This window comes from Lepeophtheirus salmonis, chromosome 1, assembly GCF_016086655.4.
Source record: "Lepeophtheirus salmonis chromosome 1, UVic_Lsal_1.4, whole genome shotgun sequence".
In the NCBI taxonomy this organism is placed as follows: domain Eukaryota; kingdom Metazoa; phylum Arthropoda; class Copepoda; order Siphonostomatoida; family Caligidae; genus Lepeophtheirus; species Lepeophtheirus salmonis.
The window spans coordinates 770,274-791,051 of record NC_052131.2 but is presented as its reverse complement, the minus strand read 5'-3'; the positions used below and the strand labels follow the sequence as shown (position 1 = coordinate 791,051).

The following is a 20,778-nucleotide window of genomic DNA, read 5'->3' as shown; positions in this document are numbered from 1 at the left end:
GAGGGAAGAAAACTGGGGGGGGGGATATTTTTATTTTCTGTTCCCAACATAATTGAAAAAAAATAGGTCATTTTCTCAAGAGGAGTGTGGAGACATATTAATTTAAAAGCTATTAGTATAGAGTTCAAAATTGACCTGTTTGACAATTTAAATTGTCATAATGTCAGCTTTTTAAGGCAACAACATGAATAATTATGATAATAGTCGAATAAAATAATGAATAAGGCTCAAAATATTTAAAACATTTGAAAAATAAAAATAAACTATCAATTAATTAGCTGATTTATTACATATCAACGCACTATGTTGTAGGGTTGTATATTTGCGACATTGATGTGTAACATATCAAGCTACGATAGATTGTAGCTAGACTAATCTAAATCTAGACTAATTTTTGGAGGGATTAGTCCCATAGTTGAGAAGTTAATTCAACTTAACATCATAGCATGTGGTCCATTAAAATCGGAAAATTTTGAATTTTGTACTTTAACAAAATATATTGTATTAATTTACAATAGAATTTCAACAAAATTAGTACTAAAAATAGATGTGTGTGTCCAAGCTCTTTTAATCACTAATGTAGCCACCCTTAGGGGCAATGATGGCTTCCAGACGGTGGCAGAAGGCCTGGTACACGCTGCGGATGTATTCCTCTGTCATGGCGTCATAGTACTGGCTGACAATGGCTTTGAGGGTCTCGGTGTTTGGACGACGGACCCTGTAGGCCTACCTTTCGACATATACCCGAAAAAGCTTCTCCTCACTCACAAGGGTCTTTCCACCCACTTTTTTGATAGCTCTCTGGATAGTCTGGCGTGAAACCCCGAGATCTCTTGCATGAGCCCGCATGGAGTTGAGGGGATTGACCTGTGCTGTTTTCCTTAACTCCTACGTCAAGTTGTCCTACTTGACGGCCCCTTCTTCCTCTAATATCTTCAGACTGGCTCACGACAATGAAGGTAGTCTTGGAGACGCCCAACTGCTTGGAGTGCGTGAATAGAAATTCGGCCATCACATTGAAATCTCAATACCATCTACTTACCAAAACCAAAGTTGACATCTTTAAGCATAGTTTATTTTACATATAAATAAGTCTTTGAAATACAATACATTTTTTATACAGAGAAATGAGGCTGACCTCAAGCGATTTTTAAGTTATTTTTTTTAGGACACGTCACTCTCACGTTATTTAAAGAAAAAAAATTAAATGGCTCACTTTTTGAAGTGTCTACGCACTCAACCCGCTTATAATAATTTATCTTATTTTACAAATGCAATTTTAATGTGTGAATCTCCACGAGGATGTTGCCAGTCATCGTGTCTACTATGTCTTTATATAGAATATATTACCTCTTTTGTTAAATTTCAATCAAGCCTCACTCTTTGATCCCGACGTTCTTATCTTCCTGACCCTAGCCTGGCGAACAGTTTTTTAAAGAACACCACCCTTTTATTAAGAATTATAATTTTTATATTTTATAAGCAAGAAATATAAGTCGACCTTTATAGGTTTTGTTTATTGCCGCTCAAAATAAAATAAATAAATATCAATTGTCATTTTCTCGAATTTAATGTAAGCTAGAGAGCTTGTTTTTTTTTTGTTTTGTTTTTTTGTAACTAATTGTTTATGCTTAATATATCGAAATATGAATTAATTTCATGCACTTATCTTGATATATTATTGAATTTGTAAGTGTTAAAATTGACATAAGTCAACTTTTAACTTTACTGGTCATTGATTTAAACAGCGTTATTTTAACTTGAATTTACTATTTAATTTTTATTCATCGAAATTAACTTTTAGTTTAACTAGTTAATTTTTTAAAGAACATTATTATAACTTTAATGTAACTGGATAAAGTTAAAGTGGAAATCCACAGAGAAGGAGTTAAAGGTGTTTTATTCCACAAACCAAAAAGTATTGTTTTATGGAACAAATGTCAATCACCATCTTCGAATGAAAAATGACCCAAGTCATAAAAAAAACTGAATAATCATTGTTCAACAAGATTGAATTCATTGTATGATTCTTATTTGGATCTTCTAACTCAGACAGACTTCTTCGATAACTTGTTCTAGGCTGTAAATCTCTCTTTTCTCAATGAGGAAGATATATTGCTCTTTGAAGATTAGCAGGCAGTCATGTCCCTAGTGGGAGGGGTACATGACATTTTTCAGGCTCAAGAAAATACTGTGTTAAGATAGACAATTCTATTCCAAACAAAACATCTACTTCAATAGCTTTTGAAGTCTCGATTGAGAACGTGCTCTTGTCTTTTGATGTACAACTCAAACAACGATATCCATATTTTTTCCATTCGAACACATGTAATACAGTCATATTTGACTCAATCATAGCATCTTTTACCAGCCTGAATTTAAACTACGATGGTTGATGGAGTTTAATAAGAAAAAAAAAGTAAGATGCTTGCTCGTATCACATCTGAAGTCATGCACCAAATCGTACTTCAAAATATTCAGAATAACCCAATATCTCCACAGTATTCCAGAATATGTAAATACGTGTTTAAATTCTCCAAATCGAAATTGGATTGCATTGACGCAAATTTAGCTCACCTTGAAGTAATTAAATATATAAAACACTTATTGACCATGAGATCTATTTCTTACCTTAAAAGATAATAAAAAAATAATAATACCATGATTCCATCCTTGGATGCTGTTGATATTGCTTGGTCGATTCAAAACGCTAAAAGGAAACGTTTGAATCCCTCATTTTTTGAATAACAATTATTTTTGAAATACGTATATTCTAGAGATATACAAATATTTTATTTCTGTTCTCCAAAAAGTAATTTTTGAGTAATATATCCGCTTGGATTGTTTATTTTCTCATCACATCACTTAAACCATGAATCCTTGCATAAATTTGATTAATGGATATTTACTAGTATTTCAGCCTCCACTCGTAGTTACGATACGAGGCAAGTTTTGCTTGCGTCGTTTTTTGGCTTCGAAATAAAAGTTGTTGGGAGTTTGAATCTGTATTTTTGTCTTGGTCGTTCGATTGGAAGCGGAGAAAATCCTAATAATAATAATTATCTTTATTATTTTTTATTATCAAAATTAACTTTAACTTCGCCAAGGGAATTTAACTTAAGTTACTCAAAAGTTAATTAACTTAAACTTGACCAGTTAATAAAAATTAAACTCAAAATTAAATTTAGCTTAACGAGTTAATTTTTACAAAAGTTAAAATTAACCTTAACTCAACTAGTTATTAAAAAATAAAATTATAATTAACTTTAACTCAACTATATATTCAAAAATAAAATAATAATTAACTTTAACTTAAATAGTTAGAAAGATAATACCCATCACTGGATTTAATATTTAAAATTTTTTTTCAAAAAGAATTTATTCTTTTTTAAACAACTGTGGATTTTTGAAATTTTTCTCAAGAAACAATTAATTTTTTGTGAATTGCTGTGAATTTTTGAAAAAAAATAAAATATGTAGTCTTACATTTGAATTTTTTTTTTTTTTAAATTTAAAAAAATTTAAATTATTTTCAAATATTTTTCAAATATAATTTCCCCATCACTAGGTAAGATATAACTTTTTCCAAGTCAAAGTCGTACCGGTACCGAGTCCAAAACAATAAAAAAATTCAAGAAGAATTTTTTTTTTATTCTACAGTTTATTGGAAATGCAGTCAGTAGTGAAAATCATACCTTTGCTGTCAAAAATAAATTTTGACAAAAAATGGTTTGAAGGAATATTGTATCAAATCTAAGTACAATTTAGGTTCCGTGTTTTTTGGTACAACTTATGAAATTTAGTTAACTGCTTCCAATTCTCTTAAAAAAGAATTAAAAAAAAAAAAAAAATCATTCATGTTCACAGCTAAAATTTGTGTCATCAAATCTGGATGCTATGTAAGTAATTTTGGATCTGTCTAAAAAAAAGTAAAAAAAAATACAGTGGTCTTATCATTCCGGTCCTAATAAAATTTGCCAGTCAAAGTCATTATCGGTTTTTTGTTTAAAAGGTAAAACAGCAAAAATTACGTAGTGACTACTATCTACGACATTTGAGTAGCTGAAATTAATTCATAATTCTTAACTTCTTTGAAAGAGACAGGATACCTGTAGGAGATGTGTGACTAGAACGTATTATTAGCTATAATTTTATTATTTTTTTATATTCTTCAACCCTAGCTATCAGTGAAGAAAATAAAAGGATAGTTAGGACCGTCGGACTGAAAGAGATTGGAATGATAAAAAAAGACTAAAGGGCTGGGGGAAAAAGACTGATAACACGATCAGTCCTAGGATTGATCCAACAATAAATGTAAGAATGTTATACTTTTGCGTTTTGTCGAAATCAAGTAATCGAAATTGATTACTATTTTTTTTTTAAACTAACATGTATAATACTTGGATAACATGAGGATATAATTAAAAATATATAGGTAGAAGAGCAGGGAGGCTGTCATGAAGTTTTCTAAAAAATTAAGTATAAGTACCGACGAGAACAAAGAAATAAGCAGAAATCCCTCCAAGTATCTAACAAGGTTATATGAAGGTAGTAATTACTCCGATATCGAATCTCAAACCCAACAAGGTTTTACATCTCTCCACAAATCATCTCCTCAATGTGACTCTCTGTCATTCATGAGCACAACAAACACTGCTAACAACTTTCGATTTATGTCAGGGTTGTCCGCCAGGAGAGGGCTGGAGGGGCTATACCCCCCCCCCAAATTAAGGAATTTTTAATTCTCACTAGAATATTTAATATTTGAAATTTAATCTTGAAATATTTTTTTTCCAAAAAATTTGGCTGTTTTGTGAACACCTATGGATTTTTGAATATGGTCGCTCAAAAAACTAAAGTTGAAATTTAATTTTAAAATTATTTTGGAAGAAATTTCATTTTTTGTCAACATCTTTGGGTTTTTTAAATCATTTAAATTTAATCTTAGAATTTGTACCTAAAAAATTTGATTTTTGTTCACAACTGTGAATTTTTTCTAAAAAAACTTAATTTTTGAGAATAACTATGGGTTTTTGAAAAAAAATTCAAAAAAAATTAATATTTGAAATTTTTCAACTTTTTTTTATAAAAATTAATTTTTCATATTTTTTTCAGAACAATTCTCTAAAAACCAAGCCCCCAAAAAAAAAAAAAAAAAAATATATATATAATAAACACCCCTGTATGTAAATGTTTCATTTATGAAAAAATAAGGATAACAGCTGGAGATAACAAAAAAACACTGCTCAGATTGCCAACTACAAAAAAATCTAGCACACTAGAAAATGTTTGGTATTTACCAATAATTTTTGTTTATTTGTAAAAATGTGGTATTTTTTTATATCAAAAAATTTAATAATATAAATTACAACAAAAAAATTTAATTTCTAACAATAAGTACGAGGGAAAAACAAAGTTTATTTAAATTTTAATATTTTGAATAAATACTCCTTCATATGAAACATGGACAAACTAAGAAAATATTCGTAGCTGGAATAGGGCGAAGAGCAAATAATGCTCATAGACTATTAATACCAAAATACTCGATGAAATGAGTTCTTATCTGCCGTCAATTAAAAAAGAAGTTGATACCAAATAAATTGATCAGTCCTTTAACGGCAACGTGCCATATATATGACGCTTGAAGTACTTTTTCTCAAAAAAGTGTGGGATGGAATTGTATTCTTCAAATTATTATCTTCCATTCCTTTTTATAAATTATTTTGATTAGCCCTACAGAGGCCCCGGTATTCCTTCTTAAAGATTGCCAAAATTGACGGTCACAATAAAATAAAATAAATATATGGTGTCCCTGATTTAATTTTCTTTTGACATATGTGGTGCATCAAGTACTTTAGTACTTGAGTCTGCATTATATTTTACACGACCTAATATGGAAAAAAGTTGTGTTACACTTTTTTTGGATGTGTCATGATTTTTTTATTTGTGCGATAATAATTCTTAATTTAATGTTAGTTAATAAAATTTTGGGAGAAAAAGTTGAAATTAATAGAATATTAATTTCAACGAGAATCATTTTGACTCATAACTGTTAAGAAAAACTCCATTCTGAACATTCTATGGTTGAATATAATAATTAATAGATCGTATTCAGAAAAATAAGTATTTGATCTCTTGTCAATTTTGTATGTTTATCCAGGAATAAAGATTTTTAATGAGATTGAAGTCTGGAGATTGGGGAAGCCACTCCATGACCTTAATATAAGTCTTATTTGTTAGTCACTCCTTTGTTGCTATGGTCGTAAGTTTTGGGTTACTGCCGTGCTAAAAAATGCATTTTCAGTTCCCTGCCCTGAGGTAAGAAGGTTGTCACACAAGATATCCCCGAGAATGGCCCATCCTTCCTTCGATGCAGTGAATTTGTCTTCTCACCTTTGCAGAGAAACATTCCAAATACATTATGTTTCCAACCCCTTTTGCTTGACAATGGGGATTTGTCTTCCTCAAACACTTTTGTTTTGTTCATATACTCAAATGCCCCTCACTGTTAAAATAAACCTACCATTCAAATTATAAAGCGTTCTTTCCTTAGACATTGGGCAAACTTACAAAATCGGTAAGTCATTAATTCTCCTCCGTAGGTCGTTTTTCAATTATTATCGTAATTAAAAATTGCTTATTAAATATAATAATTAACAGAGACGGATTAACAACACTGCTATAATGTTTAACTTTCAAAGGCCATAGGATCATGTTTGAGCTGCGTCTAGATTATGATGATCTATCCATGACGATGTCAAAGAATGTGGTATTCTATAACTTTTAGTATTAAACTAAATTAATCTTATAAAAACTGTTTCAATTTTAGAACCCAAGATATTAATTAAATATGGATGTGATTCAATCATCAACTTCTGAATATTTCTATAATCAACAAATGGGCTCACCATTTCTAGAAATCAATCGGAGAACATCACTATTACTCAATATTATGGTATGTTATGTGAATATTTATAAACGTTACATGATTAATAAAATTGTATTATTTATAATCAACTTGTAGACAAAATTAAAGGAAAAAAATAATTTTTTTTACAACTTTACCTGCCATATTTATTTATTCATAAATAGAAACTCAATCGAAATTTATGAATTTAATGATCAAATCTTATTAGTTAATTTAGCAAACTTACTTTTATCTCATATTTTTTTTAAATAATAACAGAATGCTCTTGGCTGTTAATTTCATAAGCAAAAAAATTACAAACAAATGTTACATATTGTACAAAATATTTTCCATAAACAGTTATTAAATTTGGGATTATTTTATATTTCACTGTCATTATCTAATACAAATGTTCTTTTTTTAATTAAAGTATTAACAATAACTGGAAATAGGTACATATTTTGAATTTTTAAATGTAAATAATGTATTTTTTATAGTAATTATTTATTTTTAAATTTGATAAAGATAAATTGTACTCAAGTACATCATATACAAAAATGCTTATGAATAATCTTGAACGTCTTGTAAAGAAGAGTTGAATGAGAAATTTTTTGAATATAAGCACTTGGTCAAATGTGAATATTTTTTTCCACCATCCTTTTAAAAATGATTTTTAATGTAATGTCCCTTAATTGATAATTTATCAAAGTATTATTACATAAATATAAATATATATATTATTATCTCCTTCTATTCAAGATTTTTATAAATATATTTTTTGTATGACAACTTGTAAAATATTAATAGAGTGTATAGTCCTTCTCTAGAGAGCTAGAGCCTGTGTGGTGCGTCAATCCCCTCACTTTAACTTCTCCTTAGTGTATGACGGATATAATTGTATAATTATGTAGAGGAATATAAGTCAGGATTTAGGCTAAAAATTGCTCTTTAGAGGATCAGGAGGATGGTTATTCCTTAATTATAAGCATGTAATAAGTGCTTATAGTTTATCTTCCTGGTCGTGTCTGTGATTGTGGAATTTAGCTTTTTCTTAAAGGCCGACTTCAGGCGTTTGACGGAGAGGAAGGGTTGCCTACCTGCTCCTGGAGAGTTTCTAAAGTCCTCCCCTGTATATTTTTTTAGAATTCTTACATTCAATTAATTTACATGCTAATTAATTTTACCGATGCTACAAAATTTATCAGATAATAATTGGCTACTGGAAGAATGGATCCATCATCCTTCTGAATAGATATTTCGAAAGCTACATCCAAGCTTACCAATGTTGATGTTTATTTCCTTCTTCCCCTCCTTCCTCGTCACAGCTAGCTGTAGCTGATCTAATGAAACGTCATGACTACTAAGCTCCTCCCTCCCAAAACATTCTTTAAATTGTCAGGGTCTGATGTGAAACCCCAAGATCTCTTGCCATGGGCCCTTATGTGCTTGAACAGATTGGCCAAAGATGTTTTCTTTAACTCCTGCGGATCCAGTTTGTCTTTTTTTTTTGACAGAGTCCTTCTTCCTCTCCAACGTTTCGAACTTTGCTGTGATTCTGATAAGTTGGAAGCTTTAAGGATTTTAAATATTCTACAGACGAGCAAGATTCTCCACATTGAAACATACATTTGATAAACTTCCTTAATCCCCTGTCCTACACCTACAACATCCATACGGCTCTCGAAAATATTCCACCACATTGAAGCAGCCATATATTAGATCTTTATTTTTATTTTTTGACTCCTGTATGATATAAATTAGATATAACTGGACGGTATGAAGTAAAAATACGGAGTTGAAAAGACGAAGAAAAGGAAGACTAAGTGCAGAAGTTGTCTTTTGAGTAGGGATAGACAAAGCTTCGAAATCGCCGAAGGAACATGAGGTTTCTTCGGTATCTGAAATCTTTTTCAGCGTCTCCTCCGGTGCGATTATGAAATATCTATATCATATCAATTTTTGATTCGGAAGATAAACATAATTCTTATCTTATCATACCTTAAGCAAGGTTTGATGAAACCCTTGCCTTGTATCGGGAAGAACCATGACGTTGGAAGGATTTGTGCCCTCTTTCGTACTGGCAAGAAAATAGAAAACTTCAGCATGAAGTGTTTGGAGTTGCTAAAATAGTATCTGGTTGTCTCTCTGGGTCAGTTGACTCTGAGAAATTATTTTCCACTGCAGGCCACGTAATAAATGTTAAGTGCATTCGTCTTAGGTCAGAAAATGCAGAAAACCAAATTTTTCCTTCTAAGAATCTCCCATTCGTCAACTACGACTTTTAAGGACTATTGATTATTATTTTTGCTATTGGACTTTACATGTATATACATATATGTATTTCTGTAATGCCTACTTTTTAATAAAAATTCATTTATATAATATATATATTCTGTCAAAAAATAAAAAAAATATTTATTTATTGTTAGCAAAATACTTAAATTCACTTAAAGTAATTTATTATCCTGTTTGGTCATTTATTGTAGGTTGTATCTATATTATATCACCTTCAACCCAACTTTGGTTGAACCTCCTTCGGTCTATCTCTACTTTTGAATTCCTTTATTTTAGTAATTTCAATAAGCAAACTATGATACCTTGAATCTTTTTGGATAATTCTTCTTCTTAATCATCCCTTTGTTGTTATGCGTTCTTTACTTTAAACTTAATTAATTTTTCGCTTTTTTTTATTTAAATATCGTTTATTTATGGAACATCCAATACAATTTAAGTACCTTTCTGTAACTCTTGATGATGATGACTGATGAGGTAAGAAGATGACTCGGGGAAGGAACCTAATTATATATAGGAGGGCTTAAGGTAGCAAACAGATTCAAATTTAGGTTAGAAACGGATTTAAGGTTGAAATCGAGGTAAGAAACGGATTCAAGGTTGTAGAAAGAGGACTTGAGGTAGACGAGATGGAGGGTGGTGGAAGGTTTGAAGAGTGCTCCATAAGTCCTTTAATAGAGTTTTCCCTCTCTTTTTCTCATAATTGATCAGGGGAGCTTTATTTCTTTCTAGATATTATTTCCTTTCTTCTATTAAAAAAGCTTCTTCACATAAATGATTTTCAGGAATCGAAATTGTTACTTCCTTACATGAAAGGCTATTCTTTAATATTCTTAACGATTTAATTTAAACATATTTCTGGTATACGATGTATATGACGTCACCAGCAATAGAAAGAGAGAGATTTATTATATAAATCTGCTGTGCCTGCCCAGCCATTTTCTTGTGTCCTAACCTTGTTCTAGTAACATTGGCTACATCCAGACTCCCAACAATATTAACATGTAACATCCAATGGAGAAGCCTTGTTTGTTAATCTTGCCTGCTTCTTTATCTCTGAGAATTTTTAATGGGATATTTACTTGTTATAGGCCTCTTTGAGGGGGGAAATAAAACTAGGGAAGTCGTGGAACTTGATCATTGCTCTCGTTTGATTATAGCTAATTATTTAAATGTATTTTATTTGTCATTTCCTAATCGTATTATTTATGTTGATGGTGTAAAAATGTGATTCTAAAGAATACAAAAAAAAAAACCCGAAGGTGTGAACAATTAAAGTTCACTTAAAATATTTAAAAAAGAAGGGAAAAAAAACCCATTACAGCTAAGAAGAACTCAAAGTTATGCAAAAATGCTATGGATGACTTCTGTTCTGTCTCTATGTGGCCCTCCTCCAGCTCTGATTGGAGTTGGGCAAGTTAATGCTACTTAAATTAACTTGGATAAATTAAGTTAATTAACTTTTAAAAAAACTGATTCATTTTCTAAACAGCGTTATTTTAACTACAACTTAATTAATTATTTTTTTAAACTGCTTTATCGTAACTTAATGAAGTTAATTAGTTAAAGTTAAATTCATTTTTTTATTCTTAGTTGAAATACTAGAAAACACTTTTTTGAAGTAACTTTTAGTTCTTACAAAATTTATGTAAACACATTGTCGACACTAGCAGTTTTATCAAACTTTAGAACTGGGTCATTCCATACAAAATCGGTTTTTTACTATCTTTGATGTTTCAATAATTTTAAATATAGTTTAAAATTACATAAAAACTCAAAAATCTAAAATATTAGCTTTCTTTGATCTCAATTAAATTACTTAGTTTATCTAAGATAGTTTTTTTTGGTTCGAAACAGAAGTTGTTGGGAGTTTGAATCTGTATTTTTTCCTTGATCGTTCCATTGGAAGTAGAGAAAATCACAGACACGGTGACTGACGGAATAATCTATATTATAAAGCCTTTATAAATCTCTCCATGGACTAACTTATATGTTTATTTATTAATATCAAAATTAATTTTAACTTAAACCAAGGTTGGTTGAGTTAATTTAGCTTATAGTTTCAAAGCTCTATCGGAGCCATTGGAGTTACCCTTCAGAGTCCGCCCCTCTTCCTCTTAAAAATCCTATCTAATAAATTTTCAAAGTATTTTTACAATTTAAAATCAAGTTAAAACGCAAATCCAAATTCGATAATTATTATTTTATGAAAGAATTTTATTATACAAGTTTTTATACAATCACAATAACCGTAAATGTCAGTTTTCAATATATTTAATTTATCCCCTTAACGGATTTATTTATTTTTCCAAACCATATCAATTTTTTGGGGGAAATAAATTCTAAAAAATAAAAATTATTTATCGTAAAATAACCACATCTCCGATAATACAAAAGAAATATGGTACCCCTGATTTCTGATAAATAGCATTTTAACAGTTTTTAATCTTTGAAGAGGGGTTGAGTCATCACTCCGCTGCGAGAGAAGAATCTTGACGAAATTGAAGACCATGGATCTTAGAACAGTAAATAGATCGATCCTCTGAGAAAGTTAAATAAATCCCTTTCCTTAATGCCCAATAAAGATATCATTATCATGGACTCACATGAATAAAATAGTTCCAGAAGTTTATGACCTTTATTTCAGTAGTCCCGGTCTAATCTAATTTGTTAAAATAAGACTTTAAGGACTCATTATATTCCATTCAAAATAAATTGGTAAGTTTTCTGAGTACTCTAAGCCCAGTCTAAGCTTCCTGAAATAATCCATATTTTACATTATTATATCATATTTCTTATTAAGACGAGATATCGCGTCTCCCCAATTTATTTTTACGAACATTGTGGCTGAATGAAATTTAGAATAGAGGAATGGTATGAATGTGTCTCCTGTTTATAAATTGTTATTATTCGGTTCAGATCTATCAAATGATGTAATTATTAATTTCTCTAGTGAATAGGCAGCTGCTCCTAGAATAATGTCGACTAAATACTTTCTTTTGACTTTAACAGTACTTTCGACATTATTAACCAACACTCTATTAAGAAACCTTTTTTAAAAAAAGAATTTGGGTGATGTAATATTGTTGGAAAATATTGCCATTCAGGATAGCTTTCTAACACTCCATTACCTTCATAGTAACTCTTTCTTCAATACTGGAAGATTTATCTTCCACCTGTGTAGATTTTCGAGCTCGCACCTTCCTTTGTTGCCGTAGTGTCTAAAATTTGACTTTAGAATTACTTAATCGTTGGATGCGAAACAAACCTCCAGGAGATATAATAAAGCTTTGGACTCGTTTGTGGGATAAAATAATTATGAGCTCTTTGAGGAGTATTAATGATGGGGGGGAAAAGTTTACATCCTAGTTTCAGATATCTGCTGGCATAATAAAATTCTTACTACCGTGCAAAGACTGTGATCGAATATATAATAATGTTATACACGCCTTTTTTGACTGCCCTGGGTTGACTGTAGTCCGGGGTTTTATTTTACTTAACCATAGCTTCATAAGAGATTTTGAACCAAATTTGGCAAAGGATCTTTTTCTGCTAAGTATTCCTACTCCTAGTCGTGTCGGTCGGAAGAAGAAGAAACCATCAGGTCTGCTTTTGGAAACTTTAAATCTTTTATAGCATAGAGTATTACGGAGGATAAAATGATTGATGGGATGGATGTCGGAGCTATTTTAATTTATACTGCTGTTAGATGTGCAACTTTTCTTTAAAGATTCCCCATCTAGATGGTATTTTTTGGAATAAAGCTTCAGATCTTATAAAATATTACTCATCTTCTTCAATAAGATATAAAAAGACTTTAAGAACCATCATCAATATGAACAACAGACAAAGTAAGAACATTGCAGGCTAAGAAATTGGTTTTATTTTTGTCTCACATTGACGTCGTTAAACTATCATTTTATAATACTATGTTTTCTGATTTCTCTTGAGGTGTTTTTAAGGTTGTTTTTTTGTATAATAGTTATATCTGTTAGATATTAGAGGTCTATAGAGAAAATTAATTTTAAGATATGATGTTTATTTATGTTTTATTCTAAACACAAATTTTCTTCTGTTCATTTTACAAATGTGTACATATTTTAATTTTTGAGTGTGTTTGTGTATGTGTGAATAAATAAAGATCTAGTTAAAGAAAAAACAAGAATTTCCTCAATTAATTATCGTCAATTTCTACAGATAAATTATTCTGATTAATTGTTTGGAAACACGGCAAGTTATTGTAGGAAAAACAATAAAATTGATTGATTTTATGTTGGTAAAAATATATTTGACATTTTCTTGATTTTTGTTTTTAGAATTTTTTTGTACTAACTTACCACATATGTACTTTGTATGAAACAAATCCCCAAATAATTGAAAAGATTGTAACATAACATATAAGAAAGCCTCCAAAAACGAATACTAAAGGTAAAAGATATTTCAATACATATTTAATTAGCCTTGTCATTAATTAGAAGCGCAAATATGTTATTTTTCCGTTTTAACAAAATTGAATAATTAATTATTTGAGTACACAGAGAGAAGAGCACTTACTTTTATTATCATGGCACTGCTGAAATATAAAGAAGGCGCAGGGAAAAGAGAAATAGCTTTTGGAAAGTTGGGAGAAAGCCACTCTTTATATGTACAGACAAAGCTCTATAACCACACGAACAAAGGGAAGGGTGAGAGTACATTTCGTGTGTGTGTTTTGTTGTTCAATGGCAACCTGTAGAATATCAATTTGTTGCTGCTGTTAATACTTTAAAAAAATATTCCTAAAAAAACCCATCAAATTTAAAACTTGTACATTCGTTGCGCTAATAAAGTAGCGTGAGCATTTACCAGACTTTTTTTATGAGGAATTCAAATACGAATTGACAAAATATTTTAAACAATAATATATCATAGATCTATTAATTTGTTTATTCTTGGAATCCTTTTAAAGGCTTCCCCATTTGACAATTTTTATATCCAAATAAAGATACATTATGAAGATTTTTCGTTTATTTTCCAGTTTTTCTTTTATAAATTTTACTAGCTATATTATTGTTGCCCACAAATGAAGGAAACCCCCAAACTGCCAAGCATTCACTCCACAAGCAAATGAGTCTTTATTAACAATAACAGGAATGAAAATTAACTTTTATAAAGACTAATGTCATCAAATTAGCCATAACACCTCCTGACCTCAACAAAAATCCCACATGGGCACTCCTGTAAGTGTGTATAAATGGAAGTGTAATGATTTTTTTTTTGTATTCTAATGTATTATTCGAAGAAGTATCCATTTGCCAATATGAATTTTGAAGCAAGATAGATCAATGGACTTCGTTGAAAAGATTCTTTTGACCTTAATATTTTCGTTTGACCGCCCTTAGAAAAGCAAATTTACATTATGTATATACACTTCAAAGACCATTCCTAAGTCCGATGGAGTAATATTAATACGATATTGTATGCAATGGAACCGATACGAAACTATTGATATTGTGACATCCCGAACACATTTATTAGAAAAAAAAGTTCCAGAATTTCCAACCATATTTAGATTTGATCTAGACTTATTTATGCCTTTTGGAAGAAGAACTTTCTATCCCAGTTACAGATAATCAAAATAAAAAGAAGCAAGAATAATGAGATAAGGGCGTGTATACACATGCAACCATATATATATATATACTTCAAGCTTGCTTGTGTAAGTATGTAGTAAGCGATGTTTTACGAGCGCTCACAAAGTTGTATGTACATAGTAGATACAACCGATCGAAACGAAAAAAAAAACAAAAAACTTTGTCAAAGTTTACGGAGAATAAAAAGAAAAAGTCCCTTTCATATAGTGAATAGATATTCGAGCGGAACTTTCAAAAGCGGAGAGAAATTTTTTCATATTTATATCTTCATCTCTACATACTTATACCGAAACTTTCATATTTGGTCAATGATTCAACGCACTGAGTGGATACAGGTAGGATAAAGTCTCACTGAAAATTTGTAATGGATCCTTGAATGGCATTTATTTTATAAAAACATTTTAATTGTACAAATAGTTACTTATAATTTTGAATACAAAAATCATTTAAAATTATTGTCTTATCAAGCCAATACTTTAGTTTTTTTTATTTTATTAAAAAAGTATATATTTTTTTACTTTGACGAATATATAACATCCTGTATGTACATCATCTCATCAATCAGTACGAAATATTATGAAGAGAAGCCTTAACCTATAATTTAAAATACAAAAACCTTTAAAACTATGGAATTTTAAATACAATTCTTTTGTATTTTTAATCCATTGCAACATTGGTTAAAAAAAACCCCACTATATTCGACAAATTTCGAACGCCATTTTCGTGTATGATTTTTGTGCTCAGTACTTAATAAATTCATGTCAAAAATTCAATTAACAATTTCTATTATAAATTTCTTATTGTAGCCACTTTATTAATTTAACGTATTTTTTAAAGTTTTATTTCATATGTAACTTTGTAAATTATGGCGTCATGGCTGATTGGATCTCTTTAAGCAAAATTGACTGCTATTTCATTTATAATATTTAAACAATTTTATATTGTCACATATATAGAAAGCTCAGACACAACCAAAAATAAGGCGTAATTTCTTTTAATATTTGGTACAAAAACTATGTTTCTTGTTCCATTGGGACAAAATAATCGTAAAAAAAGTTTATTTTCATTTCCAATAAAATTAGATTTAAAGATATGAAAATTAAATTATTATAGGTTCAACAAATCAAAGGATACACATTTTCAAAAAAATAACTAGAAAAAAAAAAGAAAAAAAAAAAAAAAACAATTATGAAATTATATTCATTGCAAAAAGATTATAATTCTTAATGATCACATTTGCTAAATGATCATTTTGACCACTGTACTTAAGTTAATATCTAAATGTTACAATTCACAATCGAAAAATTATAGATGAATTTATTTTAAAAGTTGACATTTTAACAAGAGAAACGAAAAAACAATAGAGTTAAGCTATTTTAACAACTTTATTTTTTAAATCAAATATATTGTGATATTCCAAATTTTCTTTTGTTTTACGAAAAAAAATACGAAAAAGGACGTAGCATGTGTCAAAAGTTATTTATTTAATGAAAGCAAAATAATTTTAATACACATACAGATAAAAATAAGCAATTTCTATCCATTGTCTTTATGATAAAAAATGATGGTTGACATATAATGCCATGATATAAACACTAGTGTTGTTGGGGTTTGGTCTGATAATCATATACTGTTCTGAGACCATCAGGATTTTTAGTGGGTTCAACACATTCCTTCAAAGAAGTTTGGTTTGTTCTCAACTAAAAGAAAAATCGGGTTTGGATTGGCCTTAAAATCAAATCAGTCTGGATCGGTCTCATTTAAAATTTGATCAAGTCTGATTCTATTCATGAATTGTTGATAACGTTCTGCATATTACGAAATCGTGAACATATACCTATAGTACCGTCATATAAAGCTTAATTTTTGAGAGAGAGCCCGAAAAAAATGCTTCATTTATGTTATAGTAAAAAGAAAATAATTATTTTTAATGGTTTTTTAATAATAATATTTGTTTTTCCATTAATCTCCTTGGCAATCAAAACAGTGCTTACACGACTGTTGGAGTCGGTAATTTCCATTGTTTTCTCAACTTTTTCGCCTATTTCCCTTCTAGAACGGGGTGCATCTTTTACATCTAAATTACCCCAAAATGGCAAATGATTGCAATATCAAGCAAATAAACACTATTCACATTTTCAGCCGCCTGGCTTGTGTTTTCGCCTTTATCATAGAAAAACTGTAAAAAATGGCGTATTTCCTCTGTATTGATCTACATTTTTGACGACCACTGAAAACAATACTGCGTAAAACAAGCACAAAACTGTTTTTTTCCTACAAAATCTTATCCTTAAAACGCCATCCCGCGTAAACTGATCGCACTTATACAACGCCAAATTCAGATTTAGTGTTTTCTTCCGTCCTTATTTAGTTCTTAGCCTCGTCCAACTCAGTCCTGCATATATTTTTGAAAAACTAATATAGTTCTATCCTTGATGACGTCATTCAACTGCATATCTTTTTGAATGAGTTACAATAATGATAGTTCAAAGGAACGACAGTCTTAAGGACCAGTCCCAAGGATTGATAGGACCGATCCTAAAACTGGAATGTACTTGGCCGAATAAATAAGGACTTTCATAACACAACAGATTACAAAAGCCATCTAGTGAGAAAATAATGGATTTTTTTAATTACACTTATTATATTAAGACAGAAAAAATCGGTCCACGATTTGAAAATGATTAATTAAACTTTGCTCTACGGTAGGGGCCTAAATATCTTTTTAAATCAGTTTGGAAAAAATAACTGAAGACCGAATTGAAAAATTAAAATTCATTCCTGGACTGAGTGTTAACACTAATAAACACAACATGTAAGTCCTGTATCCTCCCTTCCTTTTTTTAACAAAGGGAGTAACAATTTAGAAAGCCAATAGGTATATATTTATACACATGTGTACACATAAATAAATACAACGGAAAATACATTCATAAATATTGACAGTTGTAAGTAGTACTTGATTGAGTTTAGAGATAAATGTCATAGACATACAGTAGTATATAAATACCAGGAGTTCTCTCCCGGGCTCCCGGGATTACTTGGGGGGGCTTTACACTCACGGGAAAAGTTCCCATTTAATTATTAACATAATATCAGTTATATGAATGTAAAATACTACGGCCAATATATGATACACTGGTAGCAGAATTAGGGCTACACATTGAAAAGCCATTAGATAGAGAGGATTTATTTGTCTTCATATCAAAATTCAACAAGTTAACAAAACCAGCTTGAAGTGGTAGAATACAACCAATCGAAAGAAAGAGAAAATTGGTGCATATATTTTAAAAATATGTTTACAATTATTAATACATTTTAATTAACTTGGGTTTTGGGGTGTTTACCTCCAGCAAGGAAGTTGTATGTTTTTGTCTCTATTTGTTAGTCACCAGGATTATGGCAAATGTTACATATCCATATTGATCAAACTTGGTACGAAGATTCTATATAGTCAGATTAATAGCCTATTAATTCTTGAGAGGTTAAGGTCAAGGTCAAATAATATGTAACATAAAAAATGTATAATCTACCATAACTTTTGAACAAGTTTAGATACATAAATCAATCTATTGATCTATCGAGTGGCTGTTATAGTTTTTAAGTCGTTTTATTGTTCGTAAATAATTTATCTGATTTTATTTATTTTTAATACTTTTAATGTTAATACATTGATACTATTTGAGTGACAATATAAAGTTAAAATATATACATACAAGTTTATATAATATTTAGTTATATTTTGTTGCGGATCGGATCGGGTCAGGGAATTCCAAAAAGGTCTAAAAAAACAAACCCTTACTATTAGTGAAAATAAAAACATGAGAATTGGGAATATATTTTGGGTAGAATAACACTTTTTTTTTTTAAATATAAAAACATTAATTGAATTTAAATGTATTTATTTTTTACTAAGAGGATCCCAATAATTTCAGTACTCCGTAACTTAAAAATGTATTATAAGAACATATTCTAAAGAATATTTCCAAACAAAATGAGAAATCCAAATATATACTTATAGTCGAATGAGGATTAAGAAAACTGATATTTTTGAGATGAAAAAGTGACTATATACGGATTTTTTTTACATTCGAGTACATTACATACTTACATACATAATTAATTTTAAAGTTCCACATTTTGAGGCAAACAATATTTGATTAAATCCTATTCCGGACATATCCTTGAGAATTTTTAGCTTATCTTTAAGTGAAAGTGTTTTTTTTTGTTGTTTGAAAAAAAAATGTGAAATGAATTTAAAAAGAAATATACAGAACAAATATGTCAACGCCAGCTAACGATTTGTACCTATGATTAATTTGAGTCCTAACTTTTGTCCATTCGAGTCCAATTCAACTCTAAAGTAGCCATTTAAAGAAATTAGTTATTAAACAAACATAAACGTAAGTACGACTCAAATTCGAATATGACTTTTCAGATGAATTTTGATGATTTAAAATGATAGTAAATTTTTATTTTCAAAATATTTTGCTACCAACTTATGCAAAATTTGAAAAGTAAATTAAATTGTGTTTTTTTTCATATACTTTACATGTTTTGATCAATACGCAGTTATAGTTTTTGTATTTGTACTAAATATATTTTACAATAACATACTCCATCAAGTCCACATCAAAGGAAAATGTTGTATAAAACAAATGAATTTCGTGAATAATTAATATTGTAATTTCCTACAATTAATCCAAATATAGTTACACTACTTAATATTAGTGAGGCCTTTCTACTAATATCCAAAGTATATTTTGTAAAAAATAATTATGAATTGAAGTGTTGCATGTCAAGATTTAAAGATTATCTTCTGGCTTATATATTTTACTTCTTTGAAAAAATTGTTTTTTTAAATTGTATGAAATTTGACTATATATTTATTGTAAAATTTTCGTATAAATTGACAGTTTTTCTTTTAGCCTATATACTCCTCCATCACTGACAACATGACAAATGTCTTAGATTAATGAGAGATATATTATATAATACAAATATTTATGACTGTATTGATTAAATAATATATTCATAAAAAATATTAGCGAATTATCAAAGTTTTTATTAACATACGAGTATTAGTATTTAATCAAATATATGTATTTCTAAGAGACTAATTCAATTTATATCTTTGTAGAATAAAAGTTTTTTCCAAGTATTTTTGCATTTTCAATTATTGCATCTGTATTTCTTGACAAGTACAATGAAATAAGTCAATACAAGAAATCCTTTAAAATGGCAACTCGGTAGTTTGCAAAACCTCCCATTAAAATCAAATTGAATTATGTATCTGAATTAGTTCCAATGTTATTGTTGATTATGCATTTTGTACGTTTTGAGTTATCTTGATCTTTAAATATTTAATGCATTCGTACTATGTCCATACATAATTTACGTCCAAGTTTGATCAAAATAGATCTGTAACTTTTACCGTAAAACAAACAAATAGAAGCAAGAACAGAATCTTCGTTCAACTTGGTACGGAAGGTAATTTACAAACTATGAAGTAAACTTTTGACTATAATATTCAACAATTTTTCAATTGATTTTCAGGGCAAGCCATAGGCAGTAGCAGTGGTTCCCAAGAATGATTAAAAAAAAAATCAAACTTTATTTGCAAAAAAACAACAACTAAATTTCAAAAAGAATTGAGCCCTTTTCAAATTTATAATTAATCCAAGCCCCATTCATGGTATAACGGACCCTGCCTCAGGAACGTTCACAGAATTATATTTTGGAGGAAGTTCTTGTTTTTTGGAGTTTCTTTAGAGAAAAAAATCCAAAAATAACAATTTTTGGATTAGAATTTGAAAAATTAAATTTTTCTGAAAATAAAAAAATTGAAAATTAAATTTTAATTGAAAATCCAAGCTATTCTCAAAAAATTAATAAAATTAACTTTCAATAATTATATTTATAAAAAAACTATTTAAAATATTAAAT

The 20,778-nt window shown here is 29.3% G+C and overlaps 1 protein-coding gene across 1 annotated transcript in view; it reads left to right on the top strand.

Annotated features, from left to right (window-relative positions):
* Positions 1–15,021: 15,021 nt before the first annotated feature.
* The window catches only part of LOC121132310 (uncharacterized), an 81,234-nt gene continuing 75,477 nt past the window's right edge, over positions 15,022–20,778 (top strand). Inside the window, exon 1 of the mRNA XM_040727697.2 lies at positions 15,022–15,167. The gene's annotated coding sequence lies outside the window, so the exon portion shown is untranslated. The remainder of the gene's footprint in view (positions 15,168–20,778) is intronic.